The 10,904-nt window shown below is 43.5% G+C and overlaps 1 pseudogene; it reads left to right on the top strand.

The window, feature by feature from the left end:
• Positions 1 to 642: 642 nt before the first annotated feature.
• On the top strand, positions 643 to 10,608 carry LOC109939761 (uncharacterized; annotated as a pseudogene).
• Positions 10,609 to 10,904: the final 296 nt, after the last annotated feature.

Below are 10,904 nucleotides of genomic sequence, written 5' to 3'. Positions count from 1 at the left end.
ATTTTATTAACCCTCGAATAAACCAATAATTAATTATTCAACTAAAACATGCGACCCGACGACAACGAGCGCCACACGTGGGAACAGCTCGTGCGTTACGCGTGAAGGAGCACACGGAAAGCGCGCACAACCACGTGTGATCATGAGCAAATGACACGTGACAATGCGCGCGAACAGCCCACGACAAATGCGTGCGAAACAACACTACGACACACACACGGTGCGCGCACAGCACGACGACGAGCACATCACACGCGAACAGCGCGACGATAGTGCGACGACACGAGAACTACTAAATAGATGTTGCGTCTATACTAAACAAGTATTAAATTAAAATATTTGTGTAGTCATTAATCACACTAACATGTATTTATAAATCGTAAACTAAAACTATAAATTAGTTATTTTAATGACCAAGAGATAAAAAATTACTTTATTAATTAAATAAAACATTTGTCGCGACCAAACAATGTTTCTAACACGTAGACAACGTTATTATCAAACTAACGCAACTAGAACGAGTCGAAACAAATTTAGAACGTGTGCACGAGATCATTACACGGTTAATGTAACTGGAATGGATTAATCGAATATCTAACGCCAAAGTTAATACATATTTTAATAAATAGCGCACTAACGACGATGTGGCACGATCCTATCGGTCAGAACCGTGCTACACCAAGGGTCACATGGATCTCATCCACAACCGGTCAAAGTGAATGGGATCAAATGTGGCCACATGGACTTATTCCTCTCTGCTGTAACCGCACACGCGATTCTTTTTCCTATGCACGCACGAAGTGGGCAGCTTCTTCTCCAATCTTCCATCTCCTCCACTCCATTCTTCAACTACAAGGACGCTGGGGAAGGCTCGGACGGCCCTGGGCAGCTGCGCAGGAGCAGAATCGCACCAGGGTCAAGGGGTCATCCACCAGGGGCGCTCCTCGATAGTCGCTGTTGGGGACTTGTTCTCAAATGCTATAAATTAAGAACAAGGCAACATAAAATGTTAAATGTTAACGTCCTTCGTCCACGAAGCATTATTCCCTTGAGGATAATGAACCTTGGACGAAGGTTGATGAGAATACGATTACGAAGGTTAAGTCTTCGTAATTGAATTTTAATAGATTGTATAAGATAACATAAAATAAAGGGTATCAAAGGTAAATGAATCATAAACGAATCATATTATATTTACTTAATATATTAAATCATTGAATACAGTTATACCTCTGCCTTGGCAAAGATTGGTTCCCGAATGATGCGATTGCAATTACAAGAATCCGTGAACAGTAAAGGAATACTGTTCACTATTTATAGGCACAGGACACTGCCTGTGAGGAATTACAATTATGCCCCTCATAAAAGTTTACAACATTGACTCAGACCTTTATGGACTAAAAGGTCATTCTATCTTTAAGTCGGTTTGTAATACCGAAGCTTCATGAAGAGGAACCTTCGGCGATCTCATACAAACAGCTTCAGCCGAAAGCCGCTTCTTCCTACAAGACCTTCGGCGACGAAGCATAGTCCCAACAGTAGCCCCTTTCGCGGTGCTAGATCGTTTTTCGTAACGAGCTTGATCCGTGAAAAAAGTCTCTTAAGCTTCGGGGAGCCGAAGGTCCAAAAAACACCTTCCCTGAGCTCGTTGTCGAGAAACGATTCAGTTTCCCAGCGCGTAGCGGTCCCACCTTGCAGAGTTACTGTTTGGTCTCTGCGGTCCACCATGCAGCGAGTGCAAGCGGGTGTCCGCCTGGTGTAAAAATCCTGGCGCTTCGCCTTCTTACCTGCAGTACTATATAAACAGACGAGTAGGTGTGAAGTTACCACAGCATTCATTGCTATTTGCACTGTTTTGCTGCCAAAATTTTTAACCATCGCCGAAGCTTGACTCTCGGAATCGAACGAAGCTCCAGCTTGAAGCCTGCTTTGTCAGAAGAAAAAACTTCGGAAGAAAAAAGTATTTAATTTCCACAAATTCAGAATTAAATGGCCAGAGTGCGTTCTACCGCTAGGGTTGAGCGTGAGGGGGCGAAACTGAAGGTTCAGAGACTGTTCCCATCTCCGAAGCGATGCAACGATCCGGGCTGGTAACTTCGGAAAAGATCCCCAGTGCTGATGTAGAACAAGCAGAACAAACAACTGCCGAAGCAGAAGAAGGAAACATTGAGGAAACTGATCCTGAAGATGATTATCGTATTGCCATGCCAAGCAAGCCTAGCCACTTGGACTTCGGAAAGTCTACTGTTTCGAAGGCTGATCTCTCCAAGATGGTGAAGTCGGGTTTTTTCAGTGAAAATCAGAAGAAACTATTACGCTTCGGGGGAGAAGAAACTACCCCAAAACCGGAGAAGGATGAAATAGTCATTTTCAAGAGCTTTCTAAAGGCTGGATTAAGATTCCCCCTACATGGGATTATTGCAGAGGTACTGAAGAGATTTGGTATCTACTTTCATCAGTTGACTCCTAACGCTATCGTTAGGCTTAGTGTTTATATCTGGGCACTCCGAAGCCAAGCGGTGGAGCCGTTTGCGGACAGCTTTTGCCGAGTTCACGAGCTGCACTATCAGACGAAGGCTAGAAAAGATGGATTGCATGACAATTTTGGTTGCTATAATTTTGCTTATCGGAAAACCACAAAGTTTCCTGTAATCAGCTACCGAAGCAAATGGGCAGCAGGCTGGAAGTCGGAGTGGTTCTATGTCAAGGTTGATGATGACAAGGAGAAGCTTGTGCAAAGTCCACTTGAATTAATCTTCGGAGAAACCCGACCTCGTTGCAACATGACACCAGAAGGTCCAACCCAACAAGCGTTGGATGAATTCAGAATTATTGCAGAGCATATCAGTACAAGAGACCTGGTTCAGGAGTTTTTGGCTTTCAAGGTTTTTCCTAGTTTAAAAGAATGGGAAATGCCGAAGCTAAAGGGGGAGAAGAAAGAAGGTGAACTTGTGCGGTTACCTTACTATTACAAGTTTAAGAAATACTTTAAAACACCTTGCCAAGAGTGGTTGGAAACAGTTGAAGTAATGTGCAATGAAATACTTGGCAATTACTCCAAAAAAGAAGATCAGTTGATGACTGCGGCCTTCGGCACCCGTCCGAAGCGAAGACTGAATCGAGTGCTGGACGCCTTGGGTTTTGAATACCCTGACTATGAAAATCTGAATAAAGGTGTTGGGGGCCAGAAAAGGAAAAGGATAACTGAAGCCTTAAATGAAGATGAGAAAGAACCATCAAAGAAGAAAATTCCGAAGAAGAGGAAAGCGTCTTCTCCGAAGCAAAAAATATCCGCCGAAGAAGAAACCCCCGCATCACCCTCTGCCACTGACGTGGAGGAAATTTTGAAGGTAATGACTGAATCCCTGCCTGCGAAGCTAAGTCCATTGGGGCCTCAACTGACAAAGTTTTTTCAGAAGGAAAAGGAGCCCGAAAAAACGAAGAAAACGACTAAAGCAAAGAGACAAAGAATCATCACTGTGACAGAGGTTATTGACAAGACACCACCAAGAGCTTCAGCTCAGAAGATACCAGCGGCTGAGGAAAGAACAAATATTGAAATCACACCTTCGGAGGTCGCGGCTGCCGAAGTTGCCTCAATTGAAGATTTGAACCTGGAAAGCACAATCGAACACATCGACAAAATGCTGCTAGACATGGCCACAGAAGAAGCTACCACTGCCGCCGAAGAGGCTATGGCCGCAGTGCCGGGGAAAGAAAAGGAAATTGTTGACGAAGCTTCAGAGGACGAGGCATTCATGTTTCAAAATTTAGTTGGAGAAAAATTGTCAAAACCCGAAATAGAAGAGCTTAAAGAGTATGCCAAATCTTGCGGGTATAAACCAGGAGCACTCCTCTTCGGAGGTATTGATGATGAAAAATTAGATTGTATTCGAGATCAAACTGGAGCCAAAGTTATCGGTACTCTGTCAAAGAGTATCGGTTTTCCGAAGCTAGAAACAGACATTAGCCGATACCGACGACAACATATCGTTGGTAGCTTATTTTATTCCAATTTCAAGGTGAACTACTTTTCCCTTAACTTTTATTGTTTTTAATAATGAAAACATGTTTAACGAAGGTTGTTTTCGTGCAGAGTATGCTGTTGAGCAAAGCTTTAAAAATGCAGCAGGATTTGGAAGACAAGAAACACGAAGTCATAATTGAAAATTTAGAAAGCAAAATAAAGGAGCAATCAGCTGCTATTGAGAAGAAGAACTTCGAGCTTCAAGCAACTGAAGGTTTATTGGCGGAAGCCGAAGCTAAAATAATAGAACTGAACACGAAGCTTCTCTGCCAATCTGGGCAGTTTGAACAAGAAAAGCAAGAGCTTAATGCAAAACTTGAAGCCGAAGTTCAACAAAATTCAGATTTGAAAAAACTATTGGCGGGCCTTCAAGAAAAATGTTTGGAATTTAGCAACAAATGTATTCAATGACTAAGAAAAATTTTCCACTCAGTTGGAGCCAGCAGTGAGAAATTCACCCCGTCAGCTGAAGATTTACCAAAGACCTTCGAACATATTGAGGGTGAAATTGATGAGCTTGACGAAGTTATAGCTGGTCACGGTGACTTCTGCGCCTGGGTAGCTTCTCGGGGCACTGCTGCAGCTTTCCTAAAAGCTGGCTGCGATCATGGAAAGATTGTCAATAGGCCCAATTTCACTTTATCACCATCAATTCTAGATGACATTCCTGATCTCGCCTGAAGCATTTCCAATAGATTTGTAAAGATGATATGGACAAAAGGCGGGCGAGAAAAGGCTGGAGACGAAGCTCGGAGTCATCTTGAACCAGTAAGAAATCATACCTTGTGCTTACCTTTTCCTTCAAGCTCGATTTTGACTTACAACAACTTAATTCATGCAGGATGACGAAGCCGAAGCCGATGATTAAAAAGAATGACGCCGAAGCTGAAGTCCCTTGTAATGTGCTCTTATCCTTCCATTAATGTATGAGAGGTGCTTTGATGTGGACGAAATTATCTTTTTGAGCCGAAGGCGAAAAAACACCTTCCCTTCTTTTCGTACACAGCGAAGCATAGAAAACAACATTTCCCTTTCTTCCGAAGCTCTCCTTTTTGTACACAAAGAAGCTCTTCTTTTTGTACACGAAAAAGCTCTTCTTTTTTTTTCTTTTTGCCGAAGTAACCACTTATGCCATGATGATGATTATCCTACATATGCCTGGATGAATGTTTATGAATGCAAATGCTATGATGTAATGTGATGTGCAAATGAATGTCCAAACACATATCCGAAGCCATAATCACAGCCATTATTTCCTTAGAAACAATCACACATCAGCTCTGCATTCCCTTAGGAACGACTTTGGAGCTTCTTCGCCTTTTACTTTCGGCGAAATCAGCGTTGACTTTTCGCTGTAAGCTCTGCATTCCCTTAGGAACGACTTTGGAGCTTCTTCGCCTTTTACTTTCGGCGGAATCAGCGCTGACTTTTCGCTGTAAGCTCTGCATTCCATTAGGAACGACTTTGGAGCTTCTTCGCTTTTTACTTTTCGACACTCGATGGTGCGTTCTCAACTTTTACATTTACATTCCTTGGGGGATTTTGCTCTTATAGAACTAAAAAAGGAAATTACATATGATGGCCCCATTAAAAACCTTTCTCCCCCTTCAGAAAGGAAAAGGGTGCCATGAAAGAAAAAGTGAAGAAATATAAAAAATTACATCAAGTTATACATAATATTGCCGAAGCTCATCCGCATTCCAAGATCTAGGAATGTCGTTACCGTCCATATCCTTCAATCTGTACGAACCGGGTCTTGACGAAGATACTACCAAAAAAGGTCCTTCCCATTTCAACTGCAACTTGCCTACTGTATCTGGGTTGGCCACTCTTCGAAGCACCAAATGTCCTGGCTCAATATTCTTTAGCCGGACCTTTCTATCACGCCATTTGATTGTTTCGGCTTGATATTTATTGATGTTCTCCACAGCTTGAAGCCTGATCCCTTCTAAAGCATCTTTTTCCACAGAATAAGCAGCTTCGGAACCTGATTCTGCCGAAGCTACTACTCTTATTGATCCGGTTTTAGCTTCCTCCAGAGTTATTGCTTCATCACCGAACAATAACTTGAATGGAGTAAAGCCTGTTGACCTTGATGTTGTTGTGTTGTGGCTCCACACCACTTTGATTAATTGATCTGGCCACTTTCCCCTGGGTTGATTGAAGATTAACTTCATTATTCCTGTCATTATAATGCCATTGGCTCTTTCAACGAGTCCGTTTGACTCCGGATGCCTGACTGATGCAAAATGGATCTTCGTACCAATTTGATCACAGAAATCTCTGAAAGCTTCGGAGTCGAACTGTGTTCCATTATCCACAGTGATAGCCTTTGGTACCTCGAAACGACAAACAATATTCTGCCAGAAAAACTTTTGGATGGTGGCCGAAGTTATTGTGGCTAAAGGCTTTGCCTCAATCCATTTAGAAAAATATTCCACAGCCACTACAATATATCTTAAGTTTCCTTGGGCCGGTGGTAACGGACCTAACAAGTCAAGGCCCCACCTTTGCAATGGCCAAATGGGTTGTATGAGCTGGGTTAAAGACGAAGGTTGTTTTTGATCTCTTGCACATTTCTGACAACCTTCGCACTTTTGAACTAATTCCGCTGCATCCGAAGCTGCCTTCGGCCAATAAAACCCTTGACGGAAAACTTTTCCAAGTAACGGCCTAGATCCAATGTGAGATCCGCACAGGCCTGCATGTATTTCTTTCATCAATTCTATGCCTTCGGTTCTAGATAAACACTTGAGTAGTGGAGCACAAACTCCATGCTTGTACAATTCCCCTTCTATCATGACATACGGACGAGCTCTTGCCTCTATCCTCCTGTTATAAGTTTCGTCATCTGAAAGGAATTTACCCTGAAGGTAAGAGATAATCTCAGTTCTCCAATCTTCGCTATAAACAGGAGATATATTGAGGACTGCTCTTTCGAGAAGTTCCACTGAAGGTGCTTTTATTGTTTCGAAGAACACATCCGAAGGTAAGGGCAGCCCCTGTGCTGCTGACTTAGCTAGCAAATCAGCATGCTCATTTTGTCCTCGAGGGATATTTTTGACAAAAAATCCTTCGAAGGAAGCTTCGACTCTTCGGACCATGTCTAGATATTTTTCAAGCTTCGGATCTTTAGCCTTGCAACTCTTGTCGATATGACCCGAAACAACCTGGGAATCAGTTTTAAGAATGGCCCTTCTGATTCCCATTGCTTTTAGCTTCCGAAGACCCAAAAGCAGGGCTTCGTACTCAGTAATATTGTTTGTACAACTGAAATCGAGTCTTGCCGTGTAACAAGTTTTAACTTTGGATGGTGAGACCAACACAGCAGCTGCTCCTGCCCCGAAGGTTCCCCAAGACCCATCGCAAAACACTGTCCATACTTCGGCATCTTTATTTGTTTCTTCATCCTGAGCCCCTGGCGTCCAGTCAGCAATGAAGTCTGCTAACGCCTGGGACTGGATCGAAGATCTATGCACATAATCAATGCAAAATTCATTGAGCTCTGCAGCCCATTTTCCAATCCGTCCAGTAGCTTCTCTATTTCTCATAATATCCTTCAACGGCTGCAAAGAAGGAACAACAATATTGTATGCTTGAAAGTAATGCCGAAGCTTCCTGGATGCCATCAAAACAGCATATAACACCTTCTCTAATTCTGTATAGTTTTTCTTTTATATACTAAGAACTTCAGATACAAAATACACTGGGACCTGCTTCTTGACTTGACCATCAAGCTTCTCCTGGACAAGTGCTGCACTTACCGCTGAGTGCGAAGCTGCCACATATAATAACAAAGGAGCCTCTGGCGTTGGTGGAGTTAATGTTGTTAAATCTATCATATATTGCTTCAGTTCCTCGAAGGCTTTTTGTTGGCTTGGTCCCCATTGAAAGACTTCGGCTGATTTCAGCACTTCGAAGAATGGTAAATTTCTTTATGCTGATCTGGATATAAATCTATTAAGAGATGCCAACCTCCCTGTTAATCTTTGGGCCCCCTTTTTGTAGTTGGTGGCTCCATTCGAAGTATAGCTTCAATTTTACTTGGATTAGCTTCAATTCCCTTTGTTGAAACCAAGCATCCAAGAAATTTCCCCTTCTTTACTCCGAAGACACATTTTTCTGGATTCAATTTTAAGCCAGCTTGTCTGAAACTGGCAAAGGTCTCCTGCAAATCAGCAATGTGATTTTCCTGTTTCGTGCTTTTTACAATGATGTCATCAACATAAGTTAGCACATTTCTGCCTATCTGAGACTGGAGAACCTTCGCAGTCATTCTGCTGAAACTTCCTCCAGCGTTTTTGAGCCCCTCAGGCATCCGAAGATAGCAATATGTGCCACTTGGGGTTATGAAGCTAGTCTTCGGCTCATCTTCCTTCTTCATCCAGATTTGGTGGTAGCCTGAGTAACAGTCTAGTAGACTCATGAGCTCTGAAGAAGCTGCTGCATCAACTAAAGAGTCTATCCTTGGCAATGGGAATTCGTCCTTCGGACAAGCCTTGTTGAGATCTGTAAAATCGATACACATTCGCCATTTGCCATTGGCCTTTTTTACCATAACAGTGTTAGCTAGCCATTCTGGGTACTTTACTTCTCTGATAACTCCTGCACTGAGGAGTCTTTTGACTTCATTACGAGCACCTTCGGCCTTATCATCAGACATTTTCCGAAGCCTCTGCTTTCTGGGTCTGAAGGATGGGTCAACATTGAGCAAGTGTTCAATAACATCTCTGTTAACTCCGCAAAGATCATTGGCTGACCAAGCAAAAACATCTTTGTTGTTGAACAAAAACCTTATCAAGGTTTTCTCCTGTTCTTCGGATAATTGAGAGCCCAACAGCACCCTCTGCTCTGCTATGTCCTCACATAAGAGCATAGGCTTCGGCTGATCTGCTGAAGCTGTCTTCTCCCTTCTGAATTTGTACTGTTCACAAGCTTCAGCTCCATCTATGTTATGGATTGCTTTGGAGTCAGTCCAGTTTCCTTCGGCCCTTCTGGCAGCTTCCTGACTTCCATGAATAGCGATGGGTCCTTGATCCGAAGGTATCTTCATGCAAAGGTAAGCAGGATGAAGAATTGCTTCGAAAGCATTGAGGGTGCCACGACCAATAATTGCATTATAAGGGTATTCCATGTCAACAATGTCAAACACAACTTGCTCAGTTCTAGTGTTGTTGATGAATCCGAAGGTCACTGGCATGGTGATCTTGCCCAGTGCTACAATCTGTCTTCCTCCGAAGCCACAGAGAGGGTGTGTAGCATCATGAATCTTATCTTCTGGCTCTTGCATTTGTCTGAAGGCCTTAGCAAATATGATATCAGCTACACTGCCTGTATCAACCAAGACATTGTGGACCAGAAACCCTTTGATAACGCAGGAAATAACCATAGCATCATTATGAGGAAAATCCTTGAGCTGAAGATCCTCCTGGGAGAAGGTGATTGGAATGTGGGACCACCTTGACTTGATAAAGGGTCCCTGCACTCCAACATGTTGTACCCTTCTCTGCGCCTCTTTCTTCTGCTTTTTGTTGGCTGGTTCTGAGCACGAACCACCTGTTATCGGGAGCACCAGCTTCGAGTCCGAAGCAGCTCCAGCTTGATCGTTGAACGAAGCCATCAGCTCAAAAAAGTGGAAGTGAGTTCACCGGAGGTGGGCGCCAATGTTGGGGACTTGTTCTCAAATGCTATGAATTAAGAACAAGGCAACATAAAATGTTAAATGTTAACGTCCTTCGTCCACGAAGCATTATTCCCTTGAGGATAATGAACCTTGGACGAAGGTTGATGAGAATACGATTACGAAGGTTAAGTCTTCGTAATTGAATTTTAATAGATTGTATAAGATAACATAAAATAAAGGGTATCAAAGGTAAATGAATCATAAACGAATCATATTATATTTACTTAATATATTGAATCATTGAATACAGTTATACCTCTGCCTTGGCAAAGATTGGTTCCCGAATGATGCGATTGCAATTACAAGAATCCGTGAACAGTAAAGGAATATTGTTCACTATTTATAGGCACAGGACACAGCCTGTGAGGAATTACAATTATGCCCCTCATAAAAGTTTACAACATTGACTCAGACCTTTATGGACTAAAAGGTCATTCTATCTTTAAGTCGGTTTGTAATACCGAAGCTTCATGAAGAGGAACCTTCGGCCATCTCATACAAACAGCTTCAGCCGAAAGCCGCTTCTTCCTACAAGACCTTCGGCGACGAAGCATAGTCCCAACAGTCGCTGCATGCTAGGGAGCCGCTGCCAGGGCCATAGCCATGGAGGCTTTCTAGGCGAGGGCCGAGGGGCATGGGCTAGCAGGGGTAGGGGCCTGGGGCAGCGCAGCTCGCCGGCGACCCACCAGCCAGTGGCACGCGCGCACATAGGACGTGCAGGGAGGCACGACTGCAGGGACTCGGCCATGGCCATGCAAAGGGCCACACATCGGAGGAAAGGGGAGCCGCGCAGGGGCTCGCCGGGAGGAGACAAACTGCTCGGCAGGGGGCAGAGAGGGCTACTCGCCGGGGAAGAACGCATGGGGAAAAAGGGAGGAGAGGGAGAGGACTCACCTGAAAAACGCCATGTGCATGGACGTATGATTCTGCGCGATTTGGATCTGGGGAGGGAGATGAGAGGTTATGTGTCACACCCGGTTTTGGAAGGTAAACCGAATGCGAACTATGTACGTGCCAGGATCAGTAATTTACGTACACAGCGATTACATAAATGACTCATCATAGCACAATGCTTCGAATTACAATAAAGAGTAAGTAATAATATTACAGACTAGAGTCATTTACATAATATAAATCAAAGTACATAGAATCGAAACGTAGCCAACATAAACAACCCACCACAGGCAGCTGACT

This window comes from Zea mays, chromosome 5, assembly GCF_902167145.1.
Source record: "Zea mays cultivar B73 chromosome 5, Zm-B73-REFERENCE-NAM-5.0, whole genome shotgun sequence".
In the NCBI taxonomy this organism is placed as follows: domain Eukaryota; kingdom Viridiplantae; phylum Streptophyta; class Magnoliopsida; order Poales; family Poaceae; genus Zea; species Zea mays.
The sequence above is the reverse complement of the archived record's forward strand: the minus strand, read 5'-3'. Positions and strand labels throughout refer to the sequence as shown.